General features: G+C 37.8%; 1 non-coding gene across 1 annotated transcript; it reads left to right on the top strand.

Moving 5' to 3' along the window:
* Positions 1 to 14057: 14057 nt before the first annotated feature.
* Positions 14058 to 14164, top strand: LOC121100160. Its single transcript, XR_005831901.1, has one exon. It is a non-coding gene; the product is annotated as a U6 spliceosomal RNA (small nuclear RNA).
* Positions 14165 to 15017: the final 853 nt, after the last annotated feature.

Consider the following 15017-nt stretch of genomic DNA (forward strand, 5'->3'; position numbering starts at 1 on the left):
GAAGAGTTGCAATAACTTTGTGTAGCCTCCTTACACTTCGGTGGAAGTGAAATACCAACAGCCTTCAGCACTGAAAAGACGAAATGCAAAATTAGGAAAAAAAACATAACAAATGGACTGATGAAGCAAGCCAAAAATAAGAGATTTTACCAGGAAACTGAAGAGAGGGAATGTTGTATTTCTGATCTCAGGTCTTGTTGCTTTTCCCCAGTAGGATCGTACAGTTGCAATCAAGTCACTTTACAGTGGTATTCTCTTAGAATGTGCCTTGTATTGACTTAGCCTATATTTACTACTTGAAAGACCCAAGAATAAAGTGAAATTTTCTCTTTAATCCTCAAGGTGAGTATCTGCAAAGTTGGTGTCACTTTTACATAGGGAAAGAAATATTGGATTAAGGAAATTATGTTGTGCGCTGAACTAATACATGGCAGAGGGAGGAGTTCACAACTGTTTAGTGGACAAAGGAAAGGTTACGTATTGGAATCCCCTTGACTTTAATGAGAGTGGTCTCTTTTTTAATGGTTTAAATTATTTTAACTCTTCTTGATCTATTCTTTCATGGACTTTCCTTCAAAAAATGTTAGAATAAAATAATAAGCATTTAAAATCTCCAAGTAGCTTACGTAAACTATCTTTGCAAAAAAATTCTGTTCTTAGAGATGTGGCTCCATTACCTGAGAGAGTCAGTCAGGTGACTTCTTCAGATGCTTAACTAACCTTGAGAAAATAGGTTGGTTAGTAAGACACTTTGGCTCAGAATGTTTCAGCTGAACATTCATTTCTGACCCTGCCCAGGCGAGGACATGTAGATATTTCACAGACAATATTTAAGTAAGATTGCAGTTGCCAAAAGATAAAATGTGAAATTTACTAAAATGTGCAATATGATGATGTTTGCATAAAATTCTGACATTGTAGCATATTCTCTGAAAGCTCAGAGTTGCACAATGAATATTTGGTGAGGGGAAAACTAAAAGCATTTTTCACCAATTCATATAAAGTCTTCAAGCATACATATATTATAATTGAATGCAGTGATGAGGAGATGACAAATAATACTGTTGTAAATGACTTGATGTATCTTAAAAGCAAGTTATTTGGAGAGTGGAAGCGTAGACAAATGCAAAATAATAACCACTGCCCTGATTTCAAAATTTCCGAGTTTTACCCCATTCAAAAGGATGTGATCTGCCTGAAAGTTCTGTTGAAGTAAATGGAAAAAGGAAAGGCAGATAAACATAGAGAAATTTTAGCCATTTGGGGTTTATACATCATGTTTGGCAGCCTGGATGATATTGATTTTGGAAGAAGAAATTGAGATAATGAACATTTTTTTAAAGTAAGATTTTAATTCAGATGGTCCTTTTAAGTGGGTTTTGCAGAACCAAATAGTTAGGACAAATAATATATATGCCTTGGTTTGGACCCTCATGGTAGAATTTTGCTGATTTTTTATATGCAGTGTGGCATTTGTCTATTACTTTGCTGTTTTACCTGTTTAAAAATCGAATAAAACACTCTAAAAGTAAAATTCATACCTCTGAGCAATCAAGATTTTGGTTTGACATCCCCTCTTTTTCCAGAAAGATAAGTGACATACAGGTAAATAGAAATTTGGGTTTTTGTAAACCCAAGTTTTATTTTTAGGGAACAAAACAATTCTTGAACAGCTGCACATCCCTCCCTTGGCACTAAATTTTGTCATCGATTATTTCAAGGCACATGGTCTCCCTCAGCCTTTCTCTTTCATCAGCTTTTACCCTGGAAATGTTGCTACTCCAGCCACAGGGTTGAGTGCATGGACATCTAAGGACTCAGGTGGCTTTTTAGGCTACCCCACTCAATACACACGCACATACAAAGTGGCACCTGGGTCCTTCAGTTGCTTAGCTCTCGTTTCCCTTTTCCCTGTTTGAGTGACCAGAGAGTGGACTTGGCAGCCCTTGCCCTATATTGCCCTTTTGGATTGTTCTTCTGTAAGAAACATCTGCGACTGGGTCTGGCTCCTCCTGGCTCTAGTGCAGGCTATCCCACAGCCAGAGCTGCTCTAAAGGCATCTGATGGGGCTGATGCTAAGTCACCAGAAGAGAAATGTGAGTTGATGCTTAAATCTGACTCTAAGTCAGTCCTACTAACTTTAGATGTGACGTCACTGAAAGATACAGAAGTTGTCCTTCTTCGGTGCCATTTTTCCTTTTAGTGTCAATTACGTACACTCCAGATCCCACTACTATGTTCCAGACACTGCTTTGGGCACTTATGCATATTATTCCCAACCTCATAGTAACATTCAAGTTAGGCCTGTTTTGCAGAAATGGTAGCAGTGAACTGTTTATTCATGGACACAGCAATAAACAGGATTGGGACACAAAGACAGGCATCTCACGTTCCATTGGCCCATGCTATCTATACTTCTTACTATTCATGTGGAGGCCATGTTGCTGTGATGGCATGGCTCTGTCTGCCAACTCACAGCCAAAACTGCACATGTTCTCAGTGGCAAGAACACACAAAACTATCACTAGGTCTGTCCTAGCATTTTTTAAAAATATATTTATTTATTTATTTATTTGAGGGGAAGGGGAGGGGAGGGGGAGGGGCAGAAGGAGAGAATCGTCAAGCAGACTCCCCATTGAGTGCAGAGCCTGATGCAGGTCTTGCTCTCACGACCCGTGAGATCATGACCTGAGCTGAAACCAGGAGTCGACGCCTCACACACTGAGCCACCCAGGCACCCCTGTCCTAGCATTTTAGTAAGTGTGATTCTCCCATTCTTTACAATTGATTGGTTCTGCTGCCATATACAGAAAAACATACATTCTTCATTTCCCCTCTTTCTGTGTTATTTATTTCATTAACCTCCGTCCTATCCTTTGTGCCACTATTAACATACATGTTATGTTCGCATAGTTCAGAAGCTCCATACAACATTACTTTCTCTTTCAGCAAATGCCTTTCTTAAAAATCAGGACAAAATGGTCGTGTATGATAAATATATATTTAACATTATTTATATATTTATCAATATACAAAATTAATATATTTAATGGTGTTATATATGTATTTGTCATCCCTAGGACTCTTGGGTCTTCTGAACAGTCTAGTGTCTGCTGTCTGGTATTATTTTCCTTCAGTCCACAGAACTTCCTTTAACGTTTCTTTCTGTGTGGGTGTATTCATTAAAAAGCAAATCTCTTAAATTTGTGCATCTGAATATCTTTATATAGCCTTCATTTCTTATAAAAATGTTGCTGTTGTAGAATTCTAGGTGGACAGGTTTATCTTTCAGAAAGCACTTTAAAGTTGTTATTCCAATGCTTTCTGCCTTCCATTGTGTTCAATGACAAGTTAACCATAATTTACATCAGTATTGCCCCATGTGTAATATGTTGCTTTTCTCTAGCTTCATAACATGTCTTTGGTTCTCAGCAGTATGACTATGGTATGATGGGATGTAGTTATCACATGTTATTTATTTTTATATTTGAGAGAGTGAGAGAGAGCATGAGCAAGCATGTGCAAAGGGGGGCTGGCAGAGGAGAACGAGAGAATCCCAAACAGACTCCACATGGAGTGTGGAGCCTGAAATGGGGCTCGACCTCAAAACCCTGAGATCATGTCCTGAGCTGAAATCAAGAATCAGATGCTTAATCGACTGATGCACCCAGGCACCCCCCCCATGTTATTGTTATTGCTACTTTTTATTTGTATTTTGAGAAAATTTACCAAATACTCACTGACTTTTTAAAGCTCTTCACCTGTTTTACTTTCCACTGTCATTCTCCCATCTTTCTCATTCTTACTTCTTCCTGCCACGTTTCCCGACATCACTTGCTTTTTCTACTTTATCCTCTCCTCTCATTAACCATGTATCTTGGTCTTGCGTTCCTTGGATTCAGTGCCTCTCGGTTACGCTCCATGTTTTGCAGATTTTACCTTCGTACCATTATGCAATCCAAGGACCCTCTAGCACTGAACACTTTGCAGATTTGTTATACTAATTGCAAGGATTAGTGATGCATGGCCACATGTGTTTCTGAAATTAGGCAAGTGGTTTTCCTCTCAGATACTTTGAAGTACCATAGATAATTGCTATTTTAACTTGGCATGTACTAAAGTTGTTGTTTTGGGTTTTGTTTTGTTTTTTTTCCTGTTCTTCTTAGTGTTTACTTTTTTTTTTTTTTTTTTTTTTTTTTTTTTTTTGCCAGACAGAGGTAGCCTGGAACACAAGGATAAGTAGCACAGTCTTTTGAGAATCTTACATTCTATCTGGAAAGAAAGACCAGGAAACAAACATTACAGTTTAATGTTATAACCTTTCAAAAGGAGTTAAAACAAAGCGGTATCATAATAAGCAATTTACTTGTGACTGAGAAGTCCATGTGGGAGTATATCATTTTACAAAGAGATACCATTTGTGCTAGGTCTTGAAAAACTGAGTTGGAGTTCAGCAGATGGAAAAGTGGGAGAGGAATTCAGAAGCAAAAGAAACAGAATGTTAAAAGGTACAAGGACTTGAAAAATGTTGTTATTTGACAAAGGCAGTAGTTTCACATGCTGACTTGATCCTGGGGTGACTTGACTGTCTCTGGGATATGGCAGGAGATGAGTTAGGGAACACAGGAAAGAGTGATTTGTCTGGCATGATAAAGCATTTTTACTTACTCTTTGTGGCAGACAAATAATGTCCCCCTAGAAGGGCCACATCCTAATCCCTAGAACTTGTGAATATTTTACCTTACATGGCATAAATAATCTTTTCAGATATGATTAATTTAAAGATCCTGAGGTAGAAATATCCTGGATTATCTAGATGGGCCTCATGTAATCACAATTGAAGAGGGTATAAGCCAAGAAATGCAGGCAGACTCTAAAAGCTGAAAGAGGAAAAAGAACAGATTCTCCCCTAAAATCTAATATATAATAATAAATTTGTGTTGTTTTAGGTAGCTGAATTTGGGGTAACTTGATACAGCAGCAATAAGAAATCAATACACTCCTTCATGCAGTTGTCAATAATTTTACAGAGGTTTTAAAGAACTTGAAGTGACATCATATTGGATGGTGACAATGTGAATATTATTTTGACCTGGATTTAGAGGAAAAGAACAGAAATGGGAAGACTCCTTAGGGGCCATTTCCATAGTCCTTTTGAGAAATGAAAAGGGATTATATATAACATTAGAGGTTGTTGTGAAGGGAGTCATGGCTCTCATCCTTCCAGAAGGAAATGCTTGTGATTGTCAAATAAGCATAACATTCTTTGACAGTATAAAAATCATGAGCATTTATTCAAGAATACCTTGAATACTGGGATATAGATCAATTAATGTATTTCAAGCACAGCCAGAAAAGAAAAAGAATACATATGCCTAGCAATCATCTGTCATCTGTCAGATACACTGTTATAACTTGTGTTCCTTGTCACTACTTCTCCATTTCTACCTGTCCTGATTCACAGACTCCATATCCCTCTTCAGTTTCCTTTCTGGCTTAGTTACTTCCTCTTGCTGGAGAAATTTAGTTATTCTATACCTTGTAATCTGGGATTTATTTTCAGCTCTGGAGCAGTGATCATTAGTTGATTATAAAATTACTTTTTATAAATGAAAGAGAACATAATGGAAGAGACTATGAAATATCAAAACACTTCTTGTGAATTTACAAGTATTTTTTCAGGAAATTGTTTCCATTTGATACATACGCTTGAGTGTGTGTATGTGTATTACTGTTAGATAACTTGGCAAATGGTTTTTATGCTCTTATGCACATAAAATGTTTGAAACGCACTTCTCATGTATTTATGTTCTGTCAAAATTTAGACATACTACACCCACGATTAAGGGGCCACCTAGGGTTGTGGTCTGAGGGCCAGAGATGAAGGAAGTATTTGAGAGAAATTTTCTGAATAGGATGAAAATGAACTTAGTTAACAATACACTGTGGGAAGTAAAAGAGTCAGTGTTCAAAAATTATAATTATTTTATGCAGAAAAGCTTTTAATACCATAAAAAATATGTTGCATGTATTTTAAGATCTGTGTACATTTTTTGTTTGTTTTACTGATATTTTCAAGTGCGGCCTTTAACATCAGGGGCTTGGATGATACAAACTGAGCACAAAAATACTTGTGCCAGAAAATAAGGATGTGCTCCAAAGCAAATGCAACCATATTGAATTGAAACAGACAGTGGCATGAAGGGGCTCCACAGGCCAATTTGCAACAGTTAAGCATCAAAAATATGATGACAATTGATCATAACATACTACATGATTAAAAATCCATAATCCCTATTAGTATTATATATTAGTATTCAAAGAGAGAGAGAGAGAGAGAAAGGGCCTGGAATGAGAAAGAAAACTTCTTAAAGAATTCCAGCTAAAAAAGGTAGAAGGAAATCTAAAATAATAATGCCATTTTCCAATGCCAATTTTAAAAAAAACGAAAGAATGATTCAGATAAGGCTCATCAACCTCTGGTCAAAATATTGGCTGAGAGATTGTTGAGGAATAATCTGTTTACCCTGTGCCAAAGTATCAGCCTACAAATCACTTAATGATGACAAATGTTAGCATAGTCCCTTATGGTAGAGAGATCTGGCATCTAACAAGTGAAAAATGTTATCATCACTGGTGGTGAAACAACGCTATATGGCACAAGTGAAATACACAATAGAACTAGGAAGTATTCTGGCCAGAAATGTTTTGTATGAATCTAATTACATCTTTATATATAACTTTCAGTTCACAGAAAATGCAGGAGTAGAGGAACATATTAAGAGGAAACAATAAAACAAATTCAAAGTGCAGAACGTTCCACAAGAAAACTACCTTGGATTCTTTAAAAAGTTAACATTAGTGAACAAAGAGGGAGACTAGTGGACACAATGATTGAATGTGTTCATTGTGTGAATCTTGATTAGGATTCTAGATTTAAAAACCAAAACAATTAAGCTCTCTCTGCTCTCTGCCATGTGAGCATACAAGAAGATGTTAATAGCAGTCTGCAACCCAGAAGAGATGTCTTACCAGAATTTGACCATGTTGCCCTCCTCATCTCAGACTTCCAGCTCCAGAAGTATATTTTTGAGAAGTATATTTTTGTTGTTTATAGGTAAAAAAAAGTTGTGGGAACAAAGTTTTTGCCTTAAGTTTGAATCTTTAAAGATTAAAGTGTTCATAAAGCACGTTTTCATACTTTTTGAGACTTAGTCCCCTTGGATGGATGGTATCCAGCTGCCATTACTACTATTCTTTTTCCAGTTTTTACTTGATGTGTATAGTTCACATACCAAAGCACCATCCTTTTAAAGTGTAAAATCAGTAGTTAGTTCTTAGTCTATTCTCAAGATTGTGTGACCATCATCACTATCTAATTCTAGAACATTCCATCACCTCCAAAAGTAACCCCATACTCGTTAGGCGTCACTCCCCATTTCCGCCATCACTCATCCCCTGGAAACCACTGACCTACTAATTACACACTAATCTACTAATTTACTATATTTATGTCTCTGAATTTTCTATTGTGAACATTTCAAATAGATAGACTCATACATTTATGTGGCCTTTTCTGCCTGGCTTCTTTTACTTACCTCCATACTTTCAGGATCCATCATATTATAGCATCCATCAGTACTTTATTCACGTTTATGGCTAAGTAATATGCCACTGTACCGACCTACCACATTTTGTCTATCCAGCCTCAGTTATTGGACATTTCAGTTGTTTCTCCTTTCTGGTCATTATAAATAATGCTGCTGTGATCATTTGTGTACAAGGTTTTATGTAAACATATGTATTCAGTTTGGGGAGGTACATACCTAAGAATGGAATTGCTGAGTCATATGGCAACTCTGTGTTTAACTTTTTGAGGAGCTGCCCAGCTTTTTTCCAAAGTAGCTGCACCATTTTACGTTCCCAGTAGCAATGTGTGAGGGTTCCAATTTTTCTACATCCTGACCAACACTTGTTCATCTTTTGGATTATTGTCATCCTCACGGGTATGATGACAATTATTTCTTCTATCTCAGGATATATTTTTTTTATATATTTTTAAATAATTCTGTTGAAATAGTCATTAAGTGATTTTGTTTTCCATAACTAGTATATGGGTAATAATATTTCAAGACTTCGTTTTCAGAAAATATTTTCGTTGTTTCTCAGTGCAAGTGTATGTGGTGTAAGACTCTGTTCAAAATCATTTTGATCGGAACTTTTAAGGCACTGTTTGCTAGCCCTCAGAATGGATATAACATTAGGAAGAATGTCATCGCTTTGCTGGCCGTGCGTATGTGTGTGTAGGTGTGTATGTGCATGCATGTGTGTGAGTGCACATATGTATTTCTCTTTAGAAGCTTTCAGAATATTCTCTTTATGCTCATCATTTTAGAATTGGACAAGGTTGTGTCTTAGCGTGAGTCTTTCTTTCTCTTGCTTCGCCTTCAGTGGGTCTTTCCAGAAAATTTCAAAACCTTCCATTTAAAAATTAAAGCTTAGAAAGTTTTGTTATATCAAGTTTTGTTTGTTTCTTCCTTCCTACTGTCACTTTTCTGAATAGCTTTGAATTCTTATTTGGTAGAACTTGAAACTCAAAATCTAATGTCCATGTCTTTTTTTTGTTTGTTTGTTTTTTCTTGTGTTTTCTTTACATTTCATTTTGCACATATTTAGAAATAGATTTATCAACTTTTACTCCTGATCACACATTAATATTTAGACCAACAGTATATTTTGCCACCCTACAATAATGTTATTTTTAATATCAGATATTATTTCTTCTTGGTTTTGTAACAAATTTTATATGTTTTATAAAGATAAAGCCTCTTATTAGAATATATTGTAAAGGTCTCTTCTGTTCACTGAATTATATCTTTTTCCTCTAGGCTGAGTTTTGTATTTGTTCATCCTAGTCCTTGCCATCCATGCTATGACATTCTGGAAATACTTGCTTATTTGAAGTTCTTGTTTCATAGATCTGATGGAAAGACTAGGTTGATAATTATACTCAATTGATATGGATTTCCTCTGCTTCCTCAAAAGGGAGATTTCCTTTCAGGCTGTGTGCAGTGGGCGGGGCATCTGCAGAGGGGCTCCCCTTTGAATTGCATGGACATGGAGCTGACAGACAGACGAAGGAGCCAAAGTAAAGAAGTGTGTAAGATGACTCCTGGGCATAGCTTACTTTTTCTCTAGTGTTTGAGACAAGGTTCAAAATTAAGCTAGGGCTGGCTGGTCAAGCGTGGCCTCAGTGTCTGGGGATGAGTCATCTCTCCTCCACGTGGTCTCTTACCTTCCAGTAGGAGTTTCTGGGATCATTTTCATGGAAGAGGCACTCTTCTAAAAGCAGAAGCACACAAGATCCCTTGAGATGTAGGTTTAAAATAAGCACACTGCCCTTCCCAGCATACTCTTTTGGTCAAAGTAAATCACAACACCAGACAAAAGTAAAGGAGTAAAGATACAGGCATCACATTCTGATGAGAATAGTAGCAAGATCATATTGCAAGGGGTGTGGGTAAAAAGAGCAGTGGAAAATCAGAGCCATTGTTGTAATAATCTACCATGTCCTGTTTCAGAAGTTCCTCACATTTCCCTGTCTACTCTCATCACTGTTGCTGATTACCTATTTTCTCTCAGTTGCAAAACCACCTTTTATAATCTTTTTTGTTTACTGTGAATATTGGCAATGGGACTCGGAAACTACATTTTCTACATTTCATAGTCTGCTGACCTCTCGTGAAGTTCTGTAGATGGGAAGCTACAGAAGGAGAGTTGAAAAGGAGAAGGAGGAAGGAATTTGCTTTTTTTTTTTAATAACAATTTTTATTATGTTATGTTAGTCACCATATAGTATATCCTTACTTTTTGATGTAACGTTCCATGATTCATTATTTGCGTATAACACCCAGTGCACCATGCAATACGTGCCCTCCTTAATACCCATCATCAGCCTATCCCAGTCCCCAACCCCCTCTCCTCTGAAGCCCTCAGGTTGTTTCCCAGAGTCCATAGTCTCTCGTGGTTCATTCCCCTGTTTACCCCCACTTCATTCTTCCCTTTCTTCTCCTACCGATCTTCCTGCTATTTCTTATGTTCCACAAACGAGTGAAACCATTTGATAATTGTCTTTCTCTGCTTGACTTATTTCACTTAGCATAATCTCCTCCAGTCCCGTCCATGTTGCTACAAATGTTGGGTAATCATTCTTTCTGATGGCTGAGTAATATTCCATTGTATATATGGACCACATCTTCTTAATCCAGTCATCTGTTGAAGGGCATCTCGGCTCCTTCCACAATTTGGGTATTGTGGACAATGCTGCTATGAACACTGGGGCGCATATGGCCCTTCTCTTCACTATATCTGTATCTTTGAGGTAAATACCCAGTAGTGCAATTGCTGGATCATAGCTCAATTTTTAACTTTTTAAAGGACCGCCACACTGTTTTCCAAAGTGACTGTACCAACTTGCATTCCCACCAACAATGTAAGAGGGATCCCCTTTCTCCACATCCTCTCCAGCAATTGCTGTTTCTTGCCTTGTCAATTTTTGCCATTCTAACTGGCGTAAGGTAGTATCTCAGTGTGGTTTTGATTTGAATTTCCCTGATGGCTAATGATTTTGAACATCTTTTCATGTGTCTGTTAGCCGTTTGTATGTCTTCATTGGAAATGTGTCTGTTCGTATCTTCTGCCCATTTTTTGATTTGATTATTTGTTTCTCGTGTATTGAGTTTGAGAAGCTCTTTGTAGATCTTGGATACCAGTCTGTTATCTGTAGTGTCATTTGCAAATATCTTCTCCCATTCCGTGGGCTGCCTCTTAGTTTTTTTGACTGTTTCCTTGGCTGTGCAGAAGCTTTTTATCTTGATGAAGTCCCACAAGTTCATTTTTTCTTTTGTTTCTCTTGCCTTTGGAGATGTGTCATGAAAAAAGTTGCTGTGGCCGATGTCAAAGAGGTTGCAGCCTATGTTCTCCTTTTTGATTTTGGTGGATTCCTGTCTCACATCGAGGTCTTTCATCCATTTGGAGTTTATTTTTGTGTATGGTGTGAGAGAGTGGTCAAGTTTCATTCTTTTGCATGTAGCTGTCCAATTTTCCCAGCACCATTTATTGAAGAGACTGTCTTTTTTCCACTGGATGTTTTTCCCTGCTTTGTCAAAGATTAGTTGCCCAAAGAGCCAAGGGTCCATTTCTGGGTTCTCTATTCTGTTCCATTGGTCTATGTGTCTGTTTTTGTGCCAGTACCATGCTGTCTTTGTGATCACAGCTTTGTAGTATAGCTTGAAATCTGGCAACGTGATGCCCCCAGCTTTGTTTTTCCTTTCCAACAATTCCTGGGCGATTCGGGGCCTTTTCTGTTCCACACAAATTTAAGGGCTGTTTGTTCCAGTTCTTTGAAAAATGTCTTTGGTATTTTGATCAGGATGGCATTGAAAGTGTAGATTGCTCTGGATAGCATAGACATTTTAACTATGTTTATTCTTCCGATCCATGAGCATGGAATATTTTTCCTCTTTTTGTGTCTTCTTCAATGTCTTTCTTTTTGTTTTCAGCTCTGGGCATTCTCTGTACAGCAGGGACAATGGCAACTATGGGCTCGAGCTTCCACCAATCCTCGTCACTCCCAGCCACAACCAACACCCTCTCCCCTCAGAAGTACCAGTGGCAGTAAGCCCTGTCCCCCTCAGTGAGTGGATCTTTAGCTGAACCATACTCATCTCCGAATAACAATCATGTGGGGGCTAGAGGGTGTTTCCTCTCCAATCTCCTAGGTTTTGATAATTCTACCTCTTCTTCCTTTTTATGTCCTGAGCCCTAGAACTTTTAACTGCTTCTTGCAGCTACTAATACCCTTGTTAGCTCAGAATCCCTTTAGCTCTTTCTGCCTTCCAGCACCTGTATAACAAATTCCCTATGCTCTCTGTTAAAATAGCTCAGATGCTTTTCATTTCTTGACATATCTTTTCTAGATAGATTCTTTGTTGTTTTCTAGAATTTTGGTTTTGTTTGCCCTTTGTATTTTTTCCATAATTTTTATAAGATGTTCAGAGGAACAATAGATGCAAGTGCTCAGAGCACTATCTTTTCATTATTATTATTATTATTATTATTATTATTATTATTATTTTATTATTGTAGTAAGAGTATTTACCATGAGAGCTACCCTCTTAACAATTTTTTTTTTTAAGTGTGCAATTCTACACTCCCGCTTCTGGGTATATATCCAAACGAATTGAGATCAGGATCTCAAAGAGTTATTTTCACTCTCATGTTCACTGCAGAGTTATCCATATAATTAAAATGTGGAAGTAACCTAAGTATCCATTAACAGATGAATGCATAAGTGAAATTCATACATACATGCAATGGAATATTATTAAGCCTTAAAAAGGAAGGAAAGTCTGACACATGCTACTACAGGGATGAACCTTGTGGACATCATGCTAAGTGAAATAAGCCAGACACAAAAAGACTAATACTGTGTGATTCCACTTCTGTGAGGTACTTAGAGTAGCCAAAATCATGATGACAGAATGTAGGGACTGGAGAGAGGGGTTGATGGGGGTTTGCTAATCAAGGGGTAAAGTTTCCATTATGCAAGATGAATATAGAGATCTGCTGGATAATATCAATGTAGTCTATTAAGTGGTTGTTGGTTATTTGTTATTTTCTCTTCTTAATTTATAGTTCTTTGTATATAAAAAATATTATATCTTTATATTGAGAAAAATATTTCCCCATGGTTTATTGCTTATGTTTAATTGTGTTTATGGAGACATCTGTCATTCAAAAGTTTATTTTAGGGGCACCTGGGTTGCTGTCCGTTAAGTGTCTGACTCTTAATTTTGGTTCAGGTTATAATTTCATGGTCATGAGATCGAGCCTGAACCTGCTCAAGATTCTCTCTCTCCCTCTTCCCTCTGCCCCTCCCCTCCCTCATGTGCATGCTCTCTCTTTGTCTCTCAAAAACAAAAATGGGGGCGCCTGGGTGGCACAGCGGTTAAGTGTCTGCCTTCGGCTCAGGGTGTGATCCCGGCGTTGTGGGATCGAGCCCCACATCGGGCTCCTCCACTGGGAGGAGCTTCTTCCTTGCCTGCTTCTTCCTCTCCCACTCCCCCTGCTTGTGTTCCCTCTCTCGCTGGCTGTCTCTATCTCTGTCAAATAAATAAATAAAATCTTTTAAAAAAATGGTTTATTTTAATGTATAAAAGCTGTCAAATTTACCTTTCATGGTTAGAAATAATAGGGTCCAGATTACCCTGGAAGATATGCTACTATTGCCACCTTGGGTAACAACAGAAGGATGCAATGGATTGTCTGGATTTCAAAGTCCTTTTTTTTTTTTTTTTTTTAAATTCCAGTTCTGCCAAACTTTAGGAGTATGACTTTATGAAAGCTCTTTATTGACCTAAGCCTCAGTCTTCTCATCTGGACAGTGGGGATAATAATAAAATAATGTAGTACCTTTCTTCTAGGACTGTTTTGAAGATTAAGTGACATGCATGTTTAGGGTCCTTGGGAGGGGTGTGGCATTGAGTAGGTACTGAATAACGTAGTACACCTGCTATTATTACTCATATCATTGCTATCATTGCAACTACGTCTGCAATTTTTATTGTTACAAATATCACTACTGTTCTTACCTTTGCCGTCACTGCCATTAATGACCCCTTCCCACTCCCTAAGTATATTCTGCTTTGTTTTTAAGGGAATTAATTAGCGTTAGGGGATATGGTAGACTGAATAATGACCCCCAAAGATATCTTCATCCTAATTCCTGAAATTTGCGAATGCTGCCTTACATAGCAAAGGGAATTTTGCAGGTGTGATTTAGTGAAGGATCTTAAAGTAGGAGGATTTTTCTAGATTAACTAGGTGGACCTAAATATAATCACAAGTGCACTTAGAAGAACAAGGCAGAGTGATACAGACACAGAAGAGGAGAAGGCGATGTGATCAGGGAGGCAGAAATTGGAGTGTTGTGGCTACAAGCCAAGGAATGCCAGTAGCCACCAGAAGCTGGAAGAGGCTAAGAGTGGTCCTGCCCTGTGCTTGCTTCGGCAGTACGTATACTACAACTGGAACGGTACAGAGAAGATTAGCATGACCCCTGCAGGAGGAGGACATGCAAATTCATAAAGCATTCCATATTTTATGAAAGAATGGATCCTTCCCTGCCAGAGGAAACAGCCCTGCTGCTGCCTTGACTTTAGCTCAGTGAAACTCACTTTGACTTGCTGGCCTCTGGAATGGTGAGAAAATAAATTTGTGTTGTTTTAGCCACCAACATTGTGGTAATTTGTTATGGTGGCCTTAGGAAACTAAGACAAAGGATAAAAATTATAATTTTGGAGAGTTAAATTATAGTTCCCCCACACTTCAAGCATTCTAATTACATTATTTACCAGAGTGTGTTGGAATATGTTCCATCAGTAGAAATGCTTCTTATCTGAAATGTCACGCGGCAGCTCTACGTATGAGGAAGATAACCATGGAGCTTCTCTTGATCCAGAGGCTGCCACAGCATCCCCTCCACATACCCCAAGGTGGCCTGAGACACCCCAGGCTCATGGTGTTCCAAGCAGCACGTTGTAATAAATGATGGTTTAAATGGAAAGTAATTAGAATGTTTCATAATCTCATGTATAGTCCTTAAGGAAAGCCAAGAAAGGAGGTGCATTTGGGGGTGTTAGATTAAAATAAGAGGCTGTCAGTGACCTCAGTGGGTGTAAAAGTGAAAAAGTCCGTGAAAAACACAAATATAGGTAATTACAATACAGTATAATAAGTACTAAAATTGGGGTAAGCACACCTCTCTGAGTGTTTATAGAAGAAGGAAGACCAGAGCAGCTGATCGTTTGTAGTATATTTTTTTATTTCTATTTTTTTCTTTAAAATTTTTCTTTAAAATTTTCTTTTATTTAATTATTTGAGAGAGAGGATGAGTGGGAGCAGGGAGCCTGATGCAAGGCTCAATCCCAGGACCCTGGGATCATGACCTGAGCCGA

This window comes from Ursus maritimus, unplaced genomic scaffold, assembly GCF_017311325.1.
Source record: "Ursus maritimus isolate PB19 unplaced genomic scaffold, ASM1731132v1 scaffold_34, whole genome shotgun sequence".
Taxonomy (NCBI): domain Eukaryota; kingdom Metazoa; phylum Chordata; class Mammalia; order Carnivora; family Ursidae; genus Ursus; species Ursus maritimus.